Below are 26,359 nucleotides of genomic sequence, written 5' to 3'. Positions count from 1 at the left end.
CTGTCCTATACCACTGCAGTAGGACAGAAAGCAGCAGCTGCAGCCTTGGAATGACCTCCTCTAATCCTTGGGAAGTGCAGCCACGGCTGCTTTAGGGATCACCACGGCTGTGGTTCATTCATTTGCAGCAGCTGCTGCTTTAGGGGTCACCATGGCTGCTGTTCATTCATTCATCCATTCAATCATATTTATTGAGCACTTACTGTGTGCAGAGCACTGTACTAAGTGCTTGGGAACTACAAGTTGGCAACATAATGGAGGATGGATGTGGTTGTGACTGTGGACTCTAAGCCACAAGGAACCTGAAATTCTGCTCCTGTAGCCACAGTACCCTTCTTGTCTTTGTTTTTTGTCTATGTTGTCTTTGTGCTTTGTTTTATTTATCCTTATGTATCTTTCACCAGTCCTTTCCTCCCACTTGCATTTCTATTGTGAGCCCCTAAGGGGAATTGTCTGATTCCTTCTAGACTATGAGCCTGTTGTTGGGTAGGGACCGTCTCTATATGTTGCCGACTTGTTCTTCCCAAGTGCTTAGTACAGTGCTCTGCATACAGTAAGTCCTCAATAAATACGATTGAATGAATTTGTATACTCTTTTCCAGTGCTCAGGCTCTGCACACAGTAAGTGCTTAATAAATACCATTACTACTGCTATTTTTTAATATTGGCAACAAATTGTAAAAGTTTCAGGTACTTTTGTGAATGCCCTTGGTTTGGAATTGGTATACAGAAGCTAACTAGAAGTCATTTTAATTGATTACATAATTTTGCAACAGAATTAAAAAGGTTGGTGTGGATTTTACTAAGTGCTGGGAAAGACTACTTAGGTGGGAATTTGACACAGACTTCACTCTCAAGCCCCCCCCCCCCCCCCCCACCGAGGAGCTTACTTTCTAATTGAGGTGGACCCCATTCCATTTGTTCATCATAATAATGATGGCAGTAATATATTTCTTAAAGGCTTCCTAAGTGTCAAGCACTGTTCTAAGCACTGGGGTAGATATAATGTAATCATGTTAGACACAGTCACAGCTCCACACAGGGCACACAGCCTAAGTACTAAGTCTAGGCACAGAGAAGTTAAGTGACTTGTCCAAGATCACACAGAAGGCAAGTGGTGGAATTGGGATTAGAACCCAGGTGTTCTGGCTCCAAGGTCCAGGTTTCTTCCCTTAAGCCACGATGCTCCTCAGACATAAATGATTAGAATAGCCATTCATGAGATGAGCATTCTGCCCCAGCCCTGGCAGTTTTCCAGTCTCTTACTCATAAAGGGTAAACAAGAGTCCAACTAAAAGTTATCTAAAATCTGAGTGCAGATTCATATTGGTGATAGACTTAGTCTGGAGGCAAAATTTTGTCACCCAATGATGAAAAGGAGATAAACACCAAAAAACATAATATTGTGCCAGACACCCAGGAGACAGTAAGTATTAAGTCAGTGCCATGCCTAAGGGAGTTCTGAACTCGGGGTGACCATCCTGGGATGGGAGCGGTGGAGTGGTCTTCACTATCTCCCTCCTCCCTACACCACCAGACTGGCTTGGGCAGCAATGACAGAGCTTCTAAGAGAGCCTTCGCTGCCACCTCCCTGCCCCCAAAGGGGTTCTGCTGCCCCTGGGGAAGGTATTCCTGATAGCTGTCCAGGGTGGCAGAAAGAAGGGAAGACATTGACAGAGACATGCAGGGACAAGGAGTTGCTGGGAGGAGGATGGACACAAAAGGAATATTGCCTTAGGGATGACCTTGATTGAGTAGTATTAGTAATAGTAGTAGTATTCATTAAACTCTCACCATGTTCAGAGCACTGTACTAATGTGCAGGTGGGAATTTGTCAGATCTCGGCCCCACTCTTTGAGGGGCTCACAGTCTATGACGACTGATGAAGAATCTTAACGTTTAGATGCTTTCCCAAGCCATCAGTAGAGGCCCATGTGCTATTATGCTTATGTCTTTGCCTTATACTGCTATTTAGGGTAGGCACAGAGGTCAAAGTGAGCCTGACACTCAGTAAGCTGGCCACAGAAGGACCTGGAAAATTTCTGGACAAGGAGGAACTCGTCATGCCATTTACACTACACTGGGCATGCAGTGGAAGATGTCACAAGCACTATTACAAGGAAGTACCCCTGAGTTTGCCTAACCCTAGAACATTTGTCCAAGGGGATCCTGGCCTTCCCCTCCCCTCGCCCCCCTAACTGACTCCAGAGCTCTCCCAAATCTCTGTGCACTCTGTGTCAGTCATGGAGGTTGGTAGCAGGGGCCTAGGTGGAGGAAAGTTTGTGGCTTAAAATGTTAAAAGGAGTCATAAAAACATCTGGTTCTGTATTGGTACCACACAAGAGACAGGCAACGAGGAAATCAGACTGCTTGCCATATAACTGGATGAATAGCCACCCTAGATTCAGGTCAGCTATTGATCATGCCCCCCTTGCCTATACATCCTGCCCATGAAGGGTCTGGACTGCTGCACTTGTACATCCTGGAGAGTAACTATTAGGGGACTGAGAAAATTAGGGGGATGGGGTGCTCTTGCCCTCCCCCCCCTCACAAAATATGAGGGTTCCCACTGGGAGGCAGGGAACATAAGGGGGCCACCAATTGTAGGTAGGGAATGTTCCTTAATCTGTGGGATATGGACAGTGCCCAACCTGATTAGCTTGTCTCTACCCCAGTGCTTAGGAGAGGGCCTGACATATAATAAAGCACTTAACAAATGCCATAAAAAATTGTGCTCTCCCAAGCGCTTAGTACAGTGCTCTGCACACAGTAACTGCTCAATAAATACCGCTGGTTGATTGATTGATTGATGGATGGTACTAAAGAAATCCAGGGCTATCGCATAATGTAATGGTGTCTCAGGCTCACACAGGAATGGATTGTTTATGTTAGTCTGCAGACTGTATATAGCTGCCGAGCACATCTGCCAAGAAGCAGTGTGGCTTAGTAGAAAGAGTGTGGGCTTGGGAGTCAGAGGTCGTGGGTTTGAATCCTGGCTCCACCACTTGTCAGTTGTGTGACTTTGGGCAAGTCACAACTTCTTGGTGCCTCAGTTACATCTGTTAAATGGGGATTAAGACTGTGAGCCCTGCCTGGGACAACCTGATAACCTTGTATCTCCCCCAGCGCTTAGAACAGTGCTTGGGACATAGTAAGCACTTAACAAATACCATGAATATTATTATTGTTATTATTGTTGTCAATGATTGTCCCCTGAGCCCTCCCCTCCCACGTGCTCCAGCATCATTTCATTCCCTTCCTAGGTCCCTGCCTTCCTAGGTCCCTGCCAACATGACCATTATTTCTGAGCCAGGGGACCTAACAGCAGGAGTCCAACCAGAGGGGGGTTGGATGTTGGAAAGAAAATGACCAGAAATTAAGGTGCCTGATGCCGTAGCCACACCTGATAGGGGACAGAGAAGGCAGAAAACAGGCTGTCAGGAATAAAGACCTGTGAGTGGGCAGTGTATCTTACAGGTACTTCTGTTTTTAATTACTAATGTTTGGGGAATGGACTTTGGGGAAAGAAAGGGATGTCTGGGCCTTGTTTTCTGTCACTGGACTTGTACTTCTCATTCTCGCCTACAGCCCCGAGCCCTGGGCAGAATTGCAAGCTCATTGTGGGCAGGGAATGTGTCTGTTTATTGTTGTACTGTACTCTCCCAAGCGCTCAGTACAGTGCTCTGAACACAGTAAGCACTCAATAAATAAGATTGAATGAATAAATGAATGAATATATGTTCATAATACAAATCACAAAACCAGAAAGCTTATCAAAAGCCTGTACTAGGATTTTCCACTTAGAGTATTTGCTAAGCAGGGAAATTTTACCACTTGCCCCAGACCCATTCAAGAGCCATAGAATATAGTCACTGAGTGGCTCAGTGCTACATTCAGTTTTTAAAACTAATAAATTAGGTTCAGGGAAAAAAGTAAAGCAATTTATTTATGTTATAACCTTTAGAAGCTGTTGGCATGACCTAAATATAACTTTTATAATTGAAGAGCTAGTTTGTCCTCAATTGATAAAGTTTTATATATGTTCAAACTCCGTTTTTCATATGCAGTTTTACTTTAAATTTAATTTCAGTCATTTTCCACTTGCTCAGTTGGTGTGATCCTTGTGAGTCAAGTACAGTTTAGATCCCAGACACTGACTCATTCTCCAAGTACTACTACAGTACTCTATTTTTTTTCCAAGAGTCTATCTCCTGCCAATAAATATCCCAGCTTCTCTTTAATGTGTTGTCAGATTTGGGTCAGCTCATCGCTGACAAGGAAACTTGTTTTTTGCCCAGACCTATAAAAAGAGGAGAGAAGACAGGGAAAACGTAGCTGATAAAACTAAACAGGAAAGAAAAAGCAATCAGAAAACTAAACTTTACTGGATGTCTGACTGTTATTTAGGAGGTATAATAAATGAGACAATTGAATAGGCAATTTTTAGTTTTGCAAAATAATAAATTTTAGTTTCTTTTAGTTTCATGTGAGTACATTCTGAATAAATATATATGAATTCAAGTAACACTTGATACAAAGTCCTATGTCTGGAGTTTTGTATAGTCAAATATCATCTAGTGCTAAGCATTTTACAAGAAATCTTAGCATGTTTCAGGAAATGGTAGCTTTTCAGGGCAAAAATCTCTCTCAGTCATAAGCCAAGAGACCCTGAGGTTAAAAAATATATTTTCCTAAACTATTTAAATACTAATGACAACTCTTATTGTTGTCAAGAGGACTTCAGCTCTGAAATAAAGCAGCATGGCCTTACAGATTGAGCATAGGCTTGGCAGTCAGAAGGACCTGGGTTCTAATTCTGACTCCACCACTTGTCTGCCTTCATTCATTCAATTGTATTTATTGAGTACTTACTGTGTGCAGAGCACTGTACTAAGCATTTGGAAAGTACAATTCAGCAATAAATAGAGACAATCCCTACTCAATGGGCTTACAGTCTAGAAGGGGGGAGACATACAACAAACAAAACAAAACAAGTGGAGAGGCATCAATAGCATCAATATAAATAAATAGAATTATAGATATATGCACATCATTAATAAAATAAATAGAATAATAAATATGCACCTATATATGCAAGTGCTGTGGGGCAGGGAGTAGGGTAGAGCAGAGGGAAGGAGTAGGGGCAATGGGGAGTGGAGGAGGAACAGAGTAAAAGGGGGGCTCAGTCTGAGAAGGCCTCCTGGAGGAGGTGAGCTCTCAGTAGGACTTTGAAGGGAGGAAGAAAGCTAGTTTGGAGATGTGTGGAGGGAGGGCATTCCAGGCCAGAGGTAGGACATGGGCCAGGGATCAATGGTGGGACAGGTGAAAAAGAGGCACACTGAGGAGGTTAGTGGCAGAGGAGCAGAGTGTGTGGGCTGGGCTGTAGAAGGAGAGAAGGGAGGTGAGGTAAAAGCAGGCAAGGTGATGGAGAGCTTTGAAGCCAATAGTGAGGAGTTTTTGCTTGATATGAAGGTTGATAGGCAACCAGTGGAGACTTCTGAGGAGGGGGGTGATATGCCCAGAGCTTTTCTGTGGAAAGAAAATCTGGGCAGCAGAGTTAAGTATAGACTGAAGTGGGGAGAGACAGGAGGTTGGGAGATCAGAAAGGATGCTGATGCAGTAAATCCAGTCAGAATAGGATGAGTGATTGTACTAATGTGGTAGCGGTTTGGTTGGAGAGGAAAGGGTGAATCTTGGCAATGTTGTGAAGGTGAGACTGGCAGGTTTTGGTGATGGAGTGGATATGTGGGGTGAAAGGGAGATTGGAGTCAAGAATGACACCAAGGTTGCGGGCTTGTGAGATGGGAAGGATGGTAGTGCCGACCACAGTGCCGGAAAAGTCAGGGAGAGGACAGGGTTTGGGAGGGAAGATAAGGAGCTCAGTCTTGGACATGTTGAGTTTTAGATGATGCGTGGACATCCAGGTGGAGATATCCTGAAGGCAGGAGGAGATGCGAACCTGGAGGGAGGGAGAGAGAACAGGGGAGGAGATGTAGATTTGTGTGCCATCCACGTAGAGATTATATTTGAAGTTGTGGGAGCAAATGAGTTTACTAAGGGAGTGAGTATAGAGGGAGAACAGAAGGGGACTAAGTATTGACCCTTGAGGAAGGCCTACAGATAGGGGATGGGAGGAGGAGGAGCCCATGAAGGAGACTGAGAATGAACGGCCAGAGAGATAAGAGGAGAACCAGGAGAGGACAGAGTCCTGGAAGCCAAGGTTGGATGACGTGTTGAGGAGAAAGGAATGGTCGAGAGTGTCAAAGGCAGCTGAGAGGTCGAGGATTAGGATAGAGTAGCAGCCATTGGATTTGGCAAGAAGGAGGTCATTGGTGACCTTTGAGAGGGAAGTTTTGGTGGAGTGGAGGGGATGGAAGCCAGATTGGAGGGCATCAAGGAGAGAATTGGAGGAGAGAAATTCAAGGCAGTGAGTGTAGGTGACTCACTCCAGCACTTAATCAATACCATTAAAAAAAAAAACCTGTGCAGTCAGTCTCAGACCTATGATGATATAGTGAAAATTAGAGGTATTTTGAAAAAAAATGTTTTTATTGACAGTAGATACAAAATTCTGTTCTCTTTTCATTTGCAATGTACAGAAGTAAAGATAATTCTGGACCATATAAGCAGGAGTTATTAAGGTCACATTTCCTCCAAGAGGTCTTCCCTAAGCCCTCTTTTTCCTGGCTCACTTTCCCTTCTGCATTGTCTATGCACTTGGATCTGTGACTCTTGGACATTTGATATTTGCCCCACTCCGAGCCCCACAGCACTTATGTACATATCTTTAAATTATATATTATAAACTACTTATTTATTTATGTTAATGTCTGTCTCCCACTCTAAACTTTAAGCTCATTAAGGGCAGGGAACACGTCCATTAATTATGCTGAGTTGTGCTCCCTCAAGTGCATAGTACAGTGCTCTGCATATAACAAGTGCTCAATAAGTACCATTGATTCACTGATTCATTGAGTGGTGTCCTTAAGCACCCTAAGACCTGCTCAGCAAAGGACAGAACTTTTCTAGAATTCTGGGCAGCTTTGGTCCTGGCACACTAAGAAAGATGGGTGCAGTAGAAAGTCCTGAAAATGATTAATGAGTTAAAAATTGAACTGGTGTTCTAATTCTTTTTCTCTATGGGTCACATCATCCCAACGATCAAATTAGTACTTTCACACCACTGTGCATTTACAACCTCCAGTTGCACTTTTATCCAGATCAATTTACATCTTCTGCTATTTGAGCACTTCTTCCTCTTATCTGTAAATTATTTATGTCTGCTTTCTCCACTAGACTGTAAACTATTTGTGGGTAGGTTTCATCATTCCTCAATCTACTGTGCCTCCCCAGACCTTAGCACAGTGCACTGCATGTAGTAGGTGAGTAGGTGCTCATAAATTCTATAGCACGAGACGCAGCGTGGCTTAGTGGAAAAAGCGCAGGCTTGGGAATCAGAGGATGTGGGTTCTTATCCTGACTCTGCCACTCGTCTGCTGTGTGACCTTGGGCAAGCCACTTAACTTCTCTGTGCCTCAGTTACCTCATCTGTAAAATGGGGCTTTAGACTGTGAGCCCCACGTGGGACAACCTGATTACCTTGTATCTACCCCAGTGCTTAGAACAATGCTTGGCACAAAGTAAGCAGCAGTGTGGCTTAGTGGAAAGAGCATGGGCTCGGGATTCAGAGGTCAAGAGTTCTAATCCCGACTCTGCCACTTCTCAGCTGTGTGACTGTGGGCAAATCACTTAACTTCTCTATGCCTCAGTTACCTCATCGTAAAATGGGGACTAAGACTGTGAGCCCCACATGGGACAACCTGATTACTTTGTATCTATCCCAGTGCTTAAAATAGTGCTTGGCACATAGTAAGCGCTTAGCAAATACCATCATTATTTTTCTAGATTGTGAGCCCGTTGTTGGGTAGGGACCGTACCTATATGTTGCCGATTTGTACTTCCCAAGCGCTTATTACAGTGCTCTGCACACAGTAAACGCTCAATAAACACGATTGAATGAATAAACGCTTGACAAATACCATCATTATTATCATTATTATAGAGTGGTAATAGCCAGAATACCCACTAGATGGTGTTGTCCTTTTAAATTTCAACTCTGGGACAAATAAACCACTTAATTCTGCCTAAAATAAAATGTTCTGCTAATAAATCAGTGATATTTATTGAGTGCTTACTATGTGTGGAGCACCGTTCTAAGCGCTTTTGAGAGTACAATGCAACGGAATTAGCAGACACATTCCTCACCCATAACCAATCAGGAAATTGCCAAGAAAATTTGGACCATCCAATTGCAAGGCAATAAAACATTTTTTCGTATGTGGTAATGTTAAGACAATAGAATAGAATGCACATGATAGTCACCCTAACCTCAGTCCCATAGCACTTTATTTACATAGTCATAATTTATTTATATTAATATCTGTCATTCCCCTCCCCACCAAGAACGTAAGCTCGTTGTGGGCAGGAAATGTGTCTGCCAACTCTGTGTGTTGTTCTCTTCCAAGCGCTTAGTATAGTGATCTTACACAGTAAGTGCTCAATAAATATATTCATTGGTTGACTGATAAACAGAACCTTGATTTTTACATGAATAGTTCACTAGTAAATCAGTCATTTTTCCATTACACATTAGGTGGAATTTAAAAAAATTCTATTATCTAGAATACAGTGAATATTTTCCCTTTTAATATGTTTCCATTGTTGAAGACTTTTTCACCTAAAACTTCCAAAAAGACTTTTCTGATTCAGCCTAGCTTTTCATTATCACCTACAGTTTAATTTACCCATTCTGCCCAGAATTTACATGGGTATCATAAATGTTAGGGATACTAATGGCATAGTGAAGGATCTGGGGTAATTAAAAATTTCAAAAAATCACAGAGGACATACAGATCTTCAAAATAGAACAATTGGAATTTAATTAGCTGAAATTAGTAGTTACCTAATGTTCAGTTGCCTACCTGTTAATTTACAAGTGAATCATCATCTAAAAAGACCAACAATAAGCCAATTGTCTAAAAAGCACAGGAGCCTGACTGCCACCGGCCTTTTCTGCCCTTACTTTCCAGCTGTCGGCAGATTCCCTTTCCCATCACTCATCTCCTTCCCAACACACCTCAGTTCTCTTACGGAACACAGCATCTCTCCCTCATTCCCTTCAGCCCCCTTTCCACAGTCTATCTTATTATTAATAATAATAATAATAATTATGGTACTTTTTTAAGCGCTTACTATGTGCCAGCCACTGTGCTAAGCGCTGGGGTGGATACAAGCAAATCAAGTTGGACACAGTCCCTTGTCACATGTGGGACTCACAGTCTCAATCCCCATTTTACAGATGAGGCAACTGAGGTACTGAGAAGTGAAGTGACTTGCCCACGGTCACACAGCAGACAAGTGGCGGAGCAGGATTAGAACCCATGACCTTCTTGCTCCCAGGCCCGTGCTCTTCTTCTTCCCTAGGAGCTGGTATTTTGTTAATGATGTGCATATTGCTTTAATTCTATTTGTTCTGACGATTTTGACATCTGTTTTGTTTTGTTGTGTGTCTCCCCCTATAGACTGTGAGCCCGTTGTTGGGTAGTGCCCATTGTTGGTTGGGTAGAGACCGTCTCTATATGTTGCTGACTTGTACTTCCCAAGCGCTTAGCACAGTGCTCTGTACATAGTAAGTGCTCAATAAATATGACTGACTGACAATGAATGAATGAATTAGAATCTTTCCTAAATCAGATGCCTGCTGTGGGTACCTGGCTTTGGAATGGTTGTGACTGGGGCTGGGGTTACAAATATTCAAGGAAGCCAAGAAAATAAGAAAAGTGGAATAAACTAGACTGGAGAAGGCTACGAAGGATGATTTAAAGCTGCAGCCACCTGCCTTTCTTCCATGACTTCTCAATGATGGGCTTCTAGGCAGGTTTAACTTCAAATTTAAACTCATAGAAGATTGCACTTTGTTAGAAAAGCAGCGTGGCTCAGTGCAAAGAGCACGGGCTTGGGAGTCAGAGGTCATGGGTTCTAATCCTGGCTCCGCCACTTGTCAGCTATGTGACCTTGGGCAAGTCACTTAACTTCTCTGAGCCTCAGTTACCTCATCTATAAAATGGGGACTAAGATTGTGAGCCCCACGTGGGATAACCTGATCACCTTGTAGTTTAGAACAGTGCTTTGCACACAGTAAGCGCTTAACAAATGACATTGTTATTATTATTATTAATAAATACTGGTTTTGTTATTTTATGGCAATTTATCAAGAAGCAGCGTGGCGTAGTGGAGATAGCCCAGGCCTTGGAGTCAGAGGACCTGGGTTCTAATTTCAGCTCTGCCGATTGCTTTCTGTGTGACCTTGGGCAAATCACTTGACTTCTCTGTGCCTCAGTCTCCTCAATTGTAAAATGGGGACTCAATACCTATTTTCTTTCCTACTTAGATTGAGAACTCCATGTGGGACAGGGACCATATCCAGCTGAATTAACCTGTACTTGTCCCAGTACTTAGAACAGTGTTTGACACATGGTAAGCACATAACAAATACCTTAAAAAAAATAATGGGCATCACCATTCTCATTGTTGCATTTGCTCAGAACTTGGCATGATCTTTCATTTGTTCTATATACTCAAATGATCACAAAGTCCTATTGATTATTTTTTTTTAATGGTATTTGTTAAGAACATACTGTGAGCCAGACACAGTACAAAGCACTGGGTAGAAACAAAATTATCAGATTGGACACAGTCCCTGTCCCACATAGGGCTCACAGTCTTAATCCCCATTTTACAGATGAGGTGACAGAGGCACAGAGAAGTTAAGTGAGCTGCCTGAGGTCACCCAGCCTGTAAGTTGTGGAACTGGGATTAGAAGCCAGACCCTTTAACTCCCAGGCCCTATGCTCTTTCTGTTAGTTCACACTGCTTCTTCAATGATTTTTTGTGGTTTTCCTCACATTAACCAAATCCCTGATACAAGCTGAGGGGCTACCATAACAGCTTCCCTTGCTGCTCTTCCTGCCTGCAGTCTTCTCCAATACCCGATATGTACTAGCAACAATCACCTTTTGGAATGCCAATCTGATTACATTGTTCTCTGCCTCCTAATACCCCAAGTGGATTCCATTAATATCAAGATATGATAATTGACTTCTAGCTCTCCATCACTGCACATGTATCATCTTCTCCTGCAATGCCCCCAGCTTCCAGTCCTGATCTCTTGCCTTCTCTTCAGTCTTGCATCTCACCCTGCCTTCAGGACATCTCTACCTGGGTATGCTGCTGACATCTCAAATTTAACATGTCCAAAACAGAACTCCTAGCTTTCCCACCCAAATTCTGTCCCTTCTCACAACTTTCCCATTATAGTAGAGAACACCGCGATTGCCCATCCCACAAATTTATAACCTTGGCATTATCGTTGATTCATCTCTCCCATTCAAACCACTTGTTCAGTCTGTCACTGAATCCTGTCAGGCCTACTTTCTAAATAGCTCTAGAAACTCTTCCTTCCTCTCCATCCAAAGGGATTCTACTCTGATCCAACTACTTATTATATCTTGCCTTGACTACTGCATCTGCCTCTTTGCTGAGCTCCCTGTCTACTGTCTCTCCTCACTTCAGTCCATACTTCACTCTGCCATCTAGGTCATTTTTCTATAAAAAGGCTCAGCCCACATCTTCCCATGTCTCAAAAAGCTTCAGGGCATACCTGTCCACCTCTACATCAAACAGAAGCTCCTTACCATCAACTTTAAGGCACTCAATCAACTAGCCCCCCTCTATCTTACCTGAATGATCTCTTACTACAACCCAACCCTCACACTTCACTCATCTAATGCCAAACTACTCATTTTTCTCCACATTGAACCCTTGCCTACATCCTCCCTCTGGCTTGGAAATTTCTCTCCATTCATATCCAAAAGACAGATCAATCAATCAGTGGTATTTATTGAGCGCTTACTGGGTGCAGATCATTTTATTCTTTGGGAGAATACAATACATTAGAACTGACAGACACTTTTCCTGCCCACAAGGAGCTTAAAGTCTACTTGGGGAGACAGACATTAAAAAAAATCATGTTACAGACAGGTACATAAATGCTGTGGGGCTGAGGTTGGGATGAATATCAAGTGCTTAAAGGGTACAGATTCAAGTGCCTAGACAATGCAGAAGGGAGAATGAGTAAGGAAAATGAGAGATTAGTAGGGGAAGGCCTCTTGGAGGATATGTGATTTTATTAGGACTTTGAGGTGGGGAGAGTGGCAGACTGTCAGATATGAAGGTGGAAAGAGTTTCAGGCCAGAAGGTGGATGTGGTCAAAGTGTCCTTGGTGAGATAGATAGGATCAAGGTACACTGAATAGGTTGGCATTAGAGGAGTGAAGTTTGTGAGCTGAGTTGCAGGAGGAGATTAGCGAGGTGAGGTAGAGAGTACAGTGCTCTGCACATAGTAAGCGCTCAATAAATACGATTGATTGATTGATTGAAAGCTGTTTGAGTACCATAAAGCTGATGGCAAGGAGTTTCTGTTTGATATGGAGGTGAATGGGCAACAACTGGAGGTTCTCGAGGAGTGGGGAGATATGGACTGAAGTGATTTTTTTGAAAAATGATCCTGGCAGCAGAGTGAAGTCTGGACTAGGGTGGGGAGAGGCACTGAGGAGACTGATGCAGTAATCAAGGCTGGATTTGGTTAATGATTGGATCGATGTAGTAGCAGGATGATAAGGAAACAACAGATTTTAGCAAGGTTGTGAGGGTAAAACTGACAGACTACCTCTCTTCCTACCTCCAAAACCCTCCTAAAATCCTATCTCCTCCAAGAAACCTTCCCTAGCTAAGCTCTCACCTCCTGCATTAGCCCTCCCTTCTCTGTTGCCTCTGCATTTGGGTCTGCACCCCTTAAGCACTTTGATTTTCACCCCACCCACATTGTACTTATGTACACGTCCATTTCATTCATTCATCCAGTCGATTTTACTGAGCACTTACTGTGTGCAGAGCACTGTACTAAGCTATTGGGAGAGTACAACAATAAACAGACACATTCCTTACCCACAACAAGCTTACACTCAAGAGGTGGGGAGACAGACATCAATACCAATAAATAAATTACAAATACATACATAAATGCTGTGGGGCTGGGAGTGGGGAAGAGCAAAGGGAGAAATTCAGGGCGATGGAGAAGGGAGTGGGAAAAGAGCAAAAGAGTGTCTTAGGCTGGGAAGGCCTCTTGGAGGTGATGTGCCTTCAATAAGGCTTTGAAGGGGAAGAAGAGTAATTGTCTGTCTGATTTGAGGAGGGTGGGGATTCCAGACTAGAGGCAGGACATAGGCCAAGGGTTCGTGGCGAGATAAGCGAGATGGAGGCTCGGTGAGAAGGTTAGCATTAGAGGAGCAAAGTGTGTGGGCTGGGTTGTAGAAGGAGAGTAGCGAGGTGAGGTAATAATAATTATGATATTTGCTAAGCACTTACTATGTGCCAAGCACTGTTCTAAGCGCTGGAGGTAGGAGGGGGCAAGATGGTGGAGTGCTTTAATTTATTTTCGTATTTCTCTCCCCTTCCAATCAGTAAGCCCCTTTATGAGCAGGAAACACATCCACCTACTCTGATGTATTGTACTCTCCCAGTCATTTAATACAGTGCTCAATAAATACCATTGATTGATGGATTGATTAATTCAGAACCCAGTACAATATCTGCACAACACAAGTCCTCAGAAAATAATTCAAGAAAACTGTGATTTGGGGATCTGATAGAATTAAAAAAAAATCCCCAAATTACAAGGACAGTAGTTGTGGGTTTTTTTAATGGAATTTGTTAGGTGCTTACTAACACGTCGAGGGGTGTTCTAAGCACTGGGGTAGCTCTAAAACAATCAGGTTGAATATGGTCTGTGCCCCAGATGGGGCTCACAGTCTAAATCAGAGGGAGGAGGATTTAATCTCCAGTTTACAGATGAAGTAACTGAGGCCCAGAGAAGTTAAGTGGCTTGCCTAAGGTTGCACAGCAGAAAAGTGGCAGAGCTGGACTTGGAACCCATGTCCTCTAACTCCTAGGCCATGCTTCTTCTTGGAGTTGTTAAAAAAACTTATGCTTATTTAAAATTATTCTTATTTGACAGAAATAGAATGCTTCATTTATACAGAGAAAATACAATTATCAATTAGGGAAGAACATTCTCTGAGAGAAAAAGAAGGTGTGATGACATGACTAAACCAAGAGTCTTTTTTTTCCTGAAACAATCTTTACTAAATGATATTTGTTAAGTCTGGGGATGATTTTCTTTACTCTGAAAGGATGTAAGCACATCAGGTCAGCTGGAATTTATTGCAATACTGCCAATAGCTTAGTTTTGGCATATTCACTTGGATGATGCACACTCTGAAAAGGATTTTTAATTCTGTACTTAAAAATTTAGGCTTAAAGTATAGTCTGGAGAGTCATTTAAAACCAAGAAACAAAATAAAGAAGAGAAGGATGCCAAATATCTCATAATTGAATGTTTTTATTCTTCAGATTCTTTAGAAAGTTCAAATAAGTAAATAACTAGTGTGAACCCTTCGTTATTCCAACTAGAACTTGCTAAAAATCCCAGCAGCACATCCACCCAAATATGTGTGATCTATTTTTCCACAAAGCTATGCAGCTGGTGTGGAGAAAAGTTTCCAAAATGCTGGTGCCAAAAATGATTCCACTTCTCTGATTTAAAAACAAGACAGTATTTCTCTGAGCAAGAACCAGTTTTTCCTGGAAGTGCTAAGAATAAGTCATAATTGAAGTGCAGATTCATAATTTGGGGGCTCTTACAGTGGCATATCTCTTTTTTTCATTTGCGCATTATCTTTGTGGTGAAACATCCTATTTTCTATCATCATCATCATCATCAATCGTATTTATTGAGCGCTTACTGTGTGCAGAACACTGTACTAAGCGCTTGGGAAGTGCAAGTTGGTAACATATAGAGACAGTCCCTACCCAGCATTGGGCTCACAGTCTAAAAGTATAGTCTGGAAAGTCATTTAAAACCAAGAAACAAAATAAAGAAGAGAAGGATGCCAAATATATCATAATTGAATGTTTTTATTCTTCAGATCCCATCCAAATATCCTAAATGTACTAGGAAACAATCTAAATATTTGGTTTCTAATAGGGAGTATAATAAAAGTTAGAATTTCAATCTTTTGGGCCAGATTAACTAGACAGGAGGAAATAAAGAGAGGTAAAATTTAGAAAATGAAAATGGTGCTGATGTTCAAAGGCCATATTTCTTTAACAGGAAAGAATTGTGCACTGATTTTTAGCCTATATTATTGGAACCAGCTGAATTATGTGGCTTATTACTCCAAGAGACATGATGGCATCTCCTCCCCTGATCTCTCTCCCTCTCTTATTCATTCATTCATTCAATCATATTTATTGAGTGCTTACTTTGTGCACAGCAGTGTACTAAGTGCTAGGAAAGTACAATTCGGCAACAGGTAGAAACAATCCCTACCCAACAATGGGCTCACAGTCTAGAAGGGGGGAGACAGGCAACAAAACAAAACAAGTAGACAGGCATAAATAGCATCAATATAAACAAATAGAATTATAGATAAATGCACATTATTAATAAAATAAATAGAATAATAAATATGTACATATATACACAGTGCTGTGGTGCGGGGAGGGGGGTAAAGCGGAGGGAGTGATTCAGGGCGATGAGGAGGGGAGGAGGAGCAGAGGAAAAGGGGGGATCAGTCTGGGAAGGCTTCCTGGAGGAGGTTTGCTTTCAGTAGGGCTTTGAAGGGGGAAGTGTGCTAGTTTGGCAAATGTGAGAAGGGAGGTCATTCCGGGCCAGAGGTAGGATGTGGGCCAGAGGTCGATTGGGGGACAGTCGAGAACGAGGCACAGTGAGGATATTAGTGGCAGAGGAGTGGAGTGTGCGGGCAGGGCTTTAGAAGGAGAGAAGGGAGGTGAGGTAAAAGGGGGCAAGGTGATGGAGAGCTTTGAAGCCAATAGTGAGGAGTTTTTGCTTGATACAAAGGTTGATAGGCAACCACTGGAGATTTTTGAGGAGGGGGGTGACATGCCCAGAGCATTTCTGTAGAAAGATAATCCAGGCAGCAGAGTGAAGTATAGACTGAAGTGGGGAGAGGCAGGAGGTTGGGAGAACAGAAAGGATGCTGATGCAGTAATCCAGTCAGTATATGACTGGATTAAATGTGCTAAACCCTAACACTGTAACTTTACTAACTCAAGGCTTGCATCTCCTCCTGCTTTCAAGACAGCTTTACCTGGATGTCCTCTCATACCTCAAATTTAACCTGTCCAAAACAGAGCTCCTTATCTTCCCACCCAAACCCTGTCCTCTCCTTGACTTTCCCATCACTATAGATGGCACCACTACCCTTCGCGTCACATTCAAAGCCCTCTTGAAATCCCACTTCTTTCATCATCATCATCATCAATTGTATTTATTGAGTGCTTACTGTGTGCAGAGCACTGTATTAAGCGCTTGGGAAATACAAGTTGGCAACATATAGAGACAGTCCCTACCCAACAGTGGGCTCACAGTCTAAAAGGGGGAGACAGAGAACAAAACCAAACATACTAACAAAATAAAATAAATAGAATAGATATGTACAAGTAAAATAAATAAATAAATAAATAGAGTAACAAATATGTACAAACATATATGCATATATACAGGAGCTGTGGGGTAGGGAAGGAGGTAAGATGGGGGTGGAGAGGGGGACGAGGGGGAGAGGAAGGAAGGGGTTCAGTCTGGGAAGGCCTCCTGGAGTAGGTGAGCTCTCAGTAGGGCCTTTAAGGGAGGAAGAGAGCTAGCTTGGCGGATGGGCAGAGGGAGGGCATTCCAGGCCCGGGGGATGACGTGGGCCGGGGGTCGATGGCGGGACAGGCGAGAACGAGGTACGGTGAGGAGATTAGCGGCAGAGGAGCGGAGGGTTCAACTGGCCTTCCCTGTTTAGTTCCCAGCAGCAAAAATTCTAAAAATCCACCAGTCATCTCTAGCTTTTATATTTGTACCCACCTTCAGTACTTTGGTATATATGTTTATTCAATTCTTTATTTTGATTATTTTTTAAAAAAATATTTATGCCTGTCTCCCTCATTAGAGTGTAACTGGGGAAAGCAGTGAGGCCTAATGGATAGAGCACAAATCTGGGAGTCAGAAGGACTTGGGGTTCTAATCCCAGCTCAGCCACTTGCCTGCTGGGTGATCTTGGGAAGGTCACAACTTCTCTGTGCCCCAGTGACTTCATCTGCAAAATGGGGATTAAGACTGTGAGCCCCATGTGGGACAGGGACTATGTACAACCTGATTAGTCTATATTTACCCCAGCACTTAGTACAGTGCTTGTCTCACAGTAAGCACCTAAAAGATGCAACAGCAACAAAAAAATAAAAGTCCCTTGTAGGCAAGGAGCATTTTGTTTGTTTTGGGTTTTCTAAGCATTTAGTTCAGTGTATTACCCTTAGTACTTTGCATCCAAGGACTATTAATACTCTTCACAGCATTTATGTGGATATCCTGGAATTCAGTTGCTTCCCCTGCCTGCTATTTATTCTAATATTTTTCTTCCCTGCTAGACTTTAAGCTCCTTCAGGGCAGTGTTTTTGTCTACTTACTCTGTTGTACTCCTCCTAAGTGCTTAGTACAGTGGTTGACTATCCACCTCCACATCAAACAAAAACTCCTCACTATTATCTTTAAAGCACTCAATCACTTTGCCCTCTCCTACCTCACCTGTGACTCTCCTACTACAAGACAGCTAACCTTCTCACTGTGCCTCGATCTCGACTGTCTCACCGCCAACCCCTCGCCCACATCCTCCCTCTGGCCTGGATTGCCCTCCCTTCTCAAGTCTGACAGACAATTACTCTCCCCTGCTTCAAAGTCTTTTTGAAGGCACACCTCCTCCAAGGGGTCTTCCCTGATTTAGCCCCCCTTTCATCTCTTCCACTCTTTTCTGCATCACCCTGACTTGCACCACTCCCAGTCCACAGCACTTATGTACATATCTGTAATTTATTTAAATTAATGTCTTTCTCCTTCTCTAGACTGTAAACTCGTTGTGGACAGGGAATGTGTCAGTTCATTGTTACATTGCACTTTCCCAAACAGTACATTGCTTTGCACACAGTTAGTGCTCAATAAATATGATTGAATGAATTAATAAATGCTTTGCACAGAAAAAGTACTCGATAAGTATCATTGACTAGTTAAGAGTTGAGAGAGGCTTTGAAGCATGGATTTGAATGTGCTTAGTAGATTTGAGGGAATAGAATAATCATAATCGCCTGTCTCACCGCCAACCCCTGGCCCATGTCCTACCTCTGGTCTGGAACACCTTCCTTTCTCAAATCCTCCAGACAATTACTCTTCTCCTCTTCAAAGCCTTACTGAAGGCACATACCCTCCAAGAAGCCTTCCCAGATTAAGCCCCACTTTTCCTCATCTTCCTCTCCCTTCTGCGTCACCCTAACTCACTCACTTTGCTCTTCCCCCCTCTCCCCGCCACAAAGCAATTATTATATATCTGTAATTTTATTTATACTGTTTACTTATATTGATGACTGTCTCCGCCCCGATTCCCAGACTTTGAACTTGTTATGGGCAGAGATTGTCTATCTTTAATGCTGTATTGTACTTTCCCAAGCAATTAATACAGTGCTCTGCACACAGTAAGTGCTCAATAAATACAATTGAATAATTGTAATATTTAAATGCTTATGATGTGCCAAATACAAATCTGTGCAAAGCACTGGGGTGGATATAAGACAATCAGGTCCCACATGGAGTTCAGAGTCTAAGTGGGAGGGAGCACAGGTATTGAATTCCCATTTTCAGATGAGGGACCTGAGGCATAGAGAAGTTAAGTTACTTGCCCAATGTCACACAGTAAGTATGTGGCAGAGCTAGGATTAGAGCCTAAGTCTTCAGACTCCCAGGCCTGCACTCTTTCCACTTGGCCACATTACTTCCCAGATTAGTGTTCTTAGAATAATGGAATGGGAACAAAGGAAGTGTTCAGCAGGTTGGAGTTGATGAGCAAATCTGAGAGAGTGGGAAGTGGATATAGTTGATTGGAAATTAACTGTTTTGGGTCCATGAGTTGATAGTAATTAATCCTCGCCCCACGCATCTGGATGGGTGCAGCATCACTGGTTAAGACAATTGGACTATTTAAAACAATAGAGTTGTAGAGACAGAACAAAGGAAAGCAGGGACTTCTCAGATGAATCCTTCCCATCCTTCCTGTCTCACAAGCCCGCAACCTTGGTGTCATCCTCGACTCCGCTCTCTCATTCACCCCTCACATCCAAGCCGTGACCAAAACCTGCCGGTCTCAGCTCCACAACATTGCCAAGATCCGCCCTTTCCTCTCCATCCCAACCGCTACCCTGCTCATTCAAGCTCTCATCCTATCCCGTCTGGACTACTGCATCAGCCTTCTCTCTGATCTCCCATCCTCGTGTCTCTCTCCACTTCAATCCATACTTCATGCTGCTGCCCGGATTATCTTTGTCCAGAAACGCTCTGGGCATATCACTCCCCTCCTCAAAAATCTCCAGTGGCTACCAATCAATCTGCGCATCAGGCAGAAACTCCTCATCCTGGGCTTCAAGGCTGTCCATCCCCTCGCCCCCTCCTACCTCACCTCCCTTCTCTCCTTCTACAGCCCAGCCCGCACCCTCCCCTCCTCCACCGCTAATCTCCTCACCGTACCTCGCTCTCGCCTGTCCCACCATCGACCCCCGGCCCAAGTCATCCCCTGGGCCTGGAATGCCCTCCCTCTGCCCATCCGCCAAGCTAGCTCTCTTCCTCCCTTCAAGGCCCTGCTGAGAGCTCACCTCCTCCAGGAGGCCTTCCCTGACTGAGCCCCTTCCTTCCTCTCCCCCTCGTCCCCCTCTCCATCCCCCCCATCTTACCTCCTTCCCTTCCCCACAGCACCTGTATATATGTATATATGTTTGTACAAATTTATTACTCTACTTATTTATTTATTTATTTTATTTGTACATATCTATTCTATTTATTTTATTTTGTTAGTATGTTTGGTTTTGTTCTCTGTCTCCCCCTTTTAGACTGTGAGCCCACTGTTGGGTAGGGACTGTCTCTATATGTTGCCAATTTGTACTTCCCAAGCGCTTAGTACAGTGCTCTGCACATAGTAAGCGCTCAATAAATACGATTGATGATGATGATGATGAATAAAATGTCTAACTGGACCTGTCCCTCTATAATTATCTGAAGACCAAATGCTTAGGAAGTTGTTCAGCAAGAAGTCAGAGCTGTCAGTTGGCCTCTGCTTACTATTTTCTCTACTGTTAAATTGGCTTTAAGTGGATAGCTCATTCTTGTTCTCATCCGAAGGGAGAAAGCCATAACTTAAGGCTGAGAAACAAGGGGCAAACTTTTTGCCCCCGCCTAGATCTGCATAGTCTCAATGGGATTTCAAATGTTTGCCAGTCACAGTGGGCTGCAGAACTTTCTAGAGTATGGGGTGACGGGAGTTAGTCACAGCAGATGAGGATTATTTTTTCTCCCTTAAGATGTCCTGGTTTCACTTTGCAAACATTGGTGGTATGAAGAACCAGTCCAAATTTTCAGAAACTAATCAGAACTTTATCTTTAGTGGTGGCAAATTTTAGATGATTGAAATTGATAACACCAGTAAATCTGGGATGCTGGTCAATCTTGAACCTGTGCTAGGTCCTAAGGACATCCATTTTCTGTCCCGGGGCCACACACCCTCTTCGTCTGTTGCCCCATACATCAGGCTTAACCAATCATTTATTGAGCTTACTGGTGCAGAGCACTGTACTAAGCACTTGGGAGAGTACAATATAACAGAGTTTGGGAGAGACGTTCCCTACCTACAACTAGCTACCATCTAGAGGGGTAGTTTTATGAGTGCTTAGTGCAGTGCTTTGCACACAGTAAGCGCTCAATGAATACGATTGAATTCAATTGTATTCATTGAGCGCTTACTGTGTGCAAAGCACTGTACTAAGCACTTGGGAAGTACAAGTTGGCAACATATAGAGACGGTCCCTACCCAACAGCCGGCTCACAGTCTAGAAATGAATGAATGCTCAAGAAGGATAAAGTGCTGGCTTTGATGGAAACCAGGCATCTCCGAGCAAGTTAGGAAACATTTCTTGGAGGACACTTTTGTGGGAGATCTCCTTGCCACGTAGATTACAAAGCTGCTAGAGTGCACTGTCTTTCTTACACCGTCTTTCACTGCTTGCTCCCTAACACCTCAAACGATACACTCTCCAGGGAGGGCTATTACCAGAGCAGACAGCCAGAATAATAATAATAATAATAATGGTAATAATAATAATAATAACAATGATTATGGTATTTGTTAAACGCTTACTATGTGCCAGGCACTGGGGTGGATATAAGCAAATGGGGTTGGACCCAATCCCTGTCCTCCATTCATTCAATCTTATTTATATCACCTGTATATATGTATATGTATATATACATATATGTGTATATGTGTATATGTGTGTATATATGTATATGTATATATATGCATATATGTTTGTACATATTTATTACTCTATTTATTTATTTATTTATTTTACTTGTACATATCTATTCTGAGCCCCTTCCTTCCTCTCCCCCTCGTCCCCCTCTCCATCCCCCCATCTTACCTCCTTCCCTTCCCCACAGCACCTGTATATATGTATATATGTTTGTACATATTTATTACTCTATTTATTTTACTTGTACATATCTATTCTATTTATTTTATTTTATTTTATTAGTATGTTTGGTTTTGTCCTCTGTCTCCCCCTTTTAGACTGTGAGCCCATCATCAATCATCAGTCATATTTATTGAGCGCTTACTATGTGCAGAGCACTGTACTAAGCGCTTGGGAAGTACAAATTGGCAACATATAGAGACAGTCCCTACCCAACAGTGGGCTCACAGTCTAAAAGGGGGAGACAGAGAACAAAACCAAACATACTAACAAAATAACGTAAATAGAATAGATATGTACAAGTAAAATAAATAGAGTAATAAATATGTACACACATATATACAGGTGCTGTGGGGAAGGGAAGGAGGTAAGATGGGGGGGATGGAGAGGGGGACGAGGGGGAGAGGAAGGAAGGGGGTAATAATTGGCATTTGTTAAGTGCTTACTATGTGCAAAGCACTGTTCTAAGCGCTGGGGAGGATACAGGGTGATCAGGTTGTCCCATGTGGGGCTCACAGTCTTAATCCCCATTTTACAGATGAGGTCACTGAGGCCCAGAGAAGTTAAGTGACTTGCCCAAGATCACACAGCAGACATGTGGTGGAGTCTGGATTCGAACCCATAACCTCTGACTCCAAAGCCCGTGCTCTTTCCACTGAGCCACGCTGCTTCTCAAAAGCAGCTTCTCAAAAGGTGAGACCACTGCTGGGTAGGGACTGCCTCTATATGTTGCCAATTTGTACTTCCCAAGCGCTTAGTCCAGTGCTCTGCACACAGTAAGCGCTCAATAAATACGATTGATTGATTGATTAAACGCTTACTATGTGCCAGGCACTGGGGTGGATATAAGCAAATGGGGTTGGACCCAGTCCCTGTCCTTCATTCATTCAATCTTATTTATTGAGTGCTTATTGTGTGCAGAGCACTGAACTAGGCGCTTAGAAAGTACAGTTCGGCGGCGGGGAGCACGTGGGACTGACTCGGCAGGCGTTTCAGGAGGAGGAGGAGGAGGAGGGGGAAGGGGAGGAGGAGGGAGAAGAGGAGGAGGAAGGAGAGGAGGAGGAGGGAGGGGAGGAGGGGAGGAGGGGGAGGGGGGGGAGGAGGGGGGAGGGGGGGAGGAGGGGGGAGGGGGAGGAGGGGGGAGGGGGGAGGAGGAGGAAGAGGGGGGAGGGGGGAGGAGGGGGGAGGGGGAGGGGGAGGAGGAGGGGGGGAGGGGGAGGGGGAGGAAGGGGGGAGGAGGGGGAGGAGGAGGGGGGGAGGAGGAGGGGGGAGGGCGAGGGGGGGAGGAGGAGGAGGAGGGGGAGGGGGAGGAGGAGGAGGGGGGGAGGGGGAGGGGGAGGAGGAGGAGGGGGGAGGGGGAGGGGGGGAGGAGGGGGGAGGAGGAGGGGGGGAGGAGGAGGAGGAGGGGAGGGGGAGGGGGAGGAGGAGGAGGGGGGAGGGGGAGGGGGGAAGAGGGGGGAGGAGGAGGAGGAAGGGGTGAGGAGGGAGGAGGAGGAGGGGGATGGGGAAGAGGGGGAGGGGGAGGAGGGAGGTGAGGAGGGGGAAGGAGAGGAGGGGGAAGGAGGAGGAGGGGGAGGGGGAGGAGGAGGAGGGGGAGGGGGAGGGGGAGGGGGGAGGAGGGGGGGAGGAGGGGGGGAGGAGGAGGGGGAGGAGGGGGAGGAGGAGGAGGAAGAGGAGGAGGAGGAGGAAGAGGAGGAGGCGGAGACAGCGGAGGAGGGGCAGAAGGAAGAGGGGGCGGAGAGAGAGGCGGAGAGGGAAGAGATAGAGGAGGGGGTGGAGATAGCGGGGGGGGGGGAAAAGATCTCGAGGGGGCGGAGAGAGCGAGAGGGAGAAGGAGGGGAGAGCGGAGAGGGCAGAGAGAGCGGAGGGGGCGGAGCTGACCGGTCCCGACGGCTTCCGCTGCCGTCCGAAATCTCCCGCCACAGCGCCGTTCCCCTCCTCCCGGCGCTCCGGGCCTCGGAAACCGCTGCCGCCGGAGCCGCCCTCGTTTGCTCTGCCCTGCTCTGCCCGAAGGTATGTCCCGCTGCCGGTCTGTGTCTGTCTGTCTGTCGGGGCTCCGGTCCCCCCACCCCTCCGCCATCCCCCCTTTTCCTACTTGCCGTGCATGGCCAGGAATCGGGACGGCGGGCGGCAGGAGCGCGCCTCTCTAATCGCAATAATCAATCAATCAAGCAGTCGTATTTATTGAGCGCCTACTGTGTGCAGAGCACTTGGGCAGTACAAGTTGGCAAGATATAGAAACAGTCATCATCATCATCAGTCGTATTTATTGAGCGCTTACTATGTGCAGAGCACTGGACTGAGCGCTTGGGAAGGACAAGTTGGCAACATCTAGAGACAGTCCCTACCCAACAGTGGGCTCACAGTCTAAAAGGGGGAGACAGAGAACAAAACCAAACGTACCAACAAAATAAAATAAATCATCAGCATCATCAATCGTATTTATTGAGCTCTTACTGTGTGCAGAGCACTGGACTGAGCGCTTGGGAAGTACAAATTGGCAACATCTAGAGACAGTCCCTACCCAACAGTGGGCTCCCAGTCTAAAAGGGGGAGACAGAGGACAAAACCAAACGTACTAACAAAATAAAATAAATCATCATCATCATCATTCGTATTTATTGAGCGCTCACTGTGTGCAGAGCACTGTACTGAGCGCTTGGGAAGTACAAATTGGCAACAGATAGAGACAGTCCCGACCCAACAGTGGGCTCACAGTCTAAAAGGGGGAGACAGTGAACAAAACCAAACATACTAACAAAATAAAATAAATAGAATAGATATGTACAAGTAAAATAAATAAATAAATGAATAGATTAATAAATATGTACAAACATATTTACAGGATATACATATACACATATACATATACACAGTCCCTACCCAACAGTGGGCTCACCGTCTAAAAGGGGGAGACACACATAATGATGATGCGTGTCCCACACCAGCAAGCAAGTGCCAGGACTGTGAGCCCGTTGTTGGGTAGGGACCGTCTCTATATGTTGCCAACTTGTACTTCCCAGGCGCTTAGTACAGTGCTGTGCATCATCATCATCATCAATCGTGTGTATTAAGCGCTTACTGTGTGCAGAGCACTATACTAAGCACTTGGGAAGTACAAATTGGCAACATATAGAGACAGTCCCTACCCAACAGTGGGCTCACAGTCTAAAAGGGGGAGATAGAGAACAAAACCAAACATACTAACAAAATAAAATAAATAGAATAGATATGTACAAGTAGAATAAATAAACAAATAAATAGATTAATAAATATGTACAAACATATATACAGGATATACAGGATATACATATACACATATACATATACACATATACACAGTCCCTACCCAACAGTGGGCTCACAGTCTAAAAGGGGGAGACACACATAATGATGATGCGTGTCCCACACCAGCAAGGAAGCACCAGGACTGTGAGCCCGTTGTTGGGTAGGGACCGTCTCTGTATGTTGCCAACTTGTACTGCCCAAGCGCTTAGTCCAGTGCTCTGCATCATCATCGTCATCATCAATCATATTTATTGAGCGCTTACTGTGTGCAGAGCACTGGACTAAGCGCTTGGGAAGTACAAATTGGCAACATATAGAGACAGTCCCTACCCAACAGTGGGCTCACAGTCTAAAAGGGGGAGACAGAGAGCAAAACCAAACATACTAACAAAATAAAATAAATAGAATAGATATGTACAAGTAAAATAAATAGAGTAGTAAATATGTACAAACATATATACATATAAATTGCACACAGTAAGCGCTCAGTAAATACGACTGAATGAATGAATTTGAGCAGTTACTACCATTCAGTCACCGTACTAAGCGCTCGGTTTGGACACAAGCAGATCGGGTTGGATACAGTCCCCATCCCCCGTGGGGCTCACAGTCTCCAACCCCATTTTACAGATGAGATCACTGAGGGCCTGAGAACGTAAGTGACTCGCCCAAGGTCACACAGCAGTGGCAGAGGGGATATTACAACCCACGACCTTCTGCCCGCAGGCAGGGAGCGTGGCCACTAACCCAATCGGACTTTCCCCACGCGCTTCGTACAGTGCTTTGCGCAGAGGAAGCGTGCGATGAATAATAATAATAATGACGGTATTTGTTAAGCGCTTACTCTGTGCCAAGCACTGGAGTAGATACAAGGTAATCAGTTTGGCCCACGTGGGACTCACAGTCTCACTCTCCATTTTTCAGGAGAGGTAACAGGCACAGAGAAGTGAAGTGACTTGCACAAGGTCACACAGCAGACAAGTGGCGGAGTCGGGATTAGAACCTGCGACCTCTGACCCCCAAACCCGTGCTCCCTCCACAAGGCCATGCTGCTTCTCATATGCCGCGGGCCGGGGGATCAGGTTGGTCGGGGCCCACGCCGAGGAGCTGCTGCCTGAGGTATCTCGCCCAGTTCAAGACCTCGAACCGGGTTGTCGGCGACATTGCGTTCATTACAGTGTCGGTCTCCCAACCGGGACCTGGATGTGATCGCCCATGGGCGGCCCAGGAAAGAGGGCAGACTTAGGGGCCTTGATTTGTAAAGCATTCAATCAGTAGTATTTATTGAGCACTTAAATGTGCACAGGGCACTGAACGAAGCGCTTGGGAGA

This window comes from Tachyglossus aculeatus, chromosome 1 (genome assembly GCF_015852505.1).
Source record: "Tachyglossus aculeatus isolate mTacAcu1 chromosome 1, mTacAcu1.pri, whole genome shotgun sequence".
In the NCBI taxonomy this organism is placed as follows: Eukaryota; Metazoa; Chordata; class Mammalia; order Monotremata; family Tachyglossidae; genus Tachyglossus; species Tachyglossus aculeatus.
The sequence above is the reverse complement of the archived record's forward strand: the minus strand, read 5'-3'. Positions refer to the sequence as shown.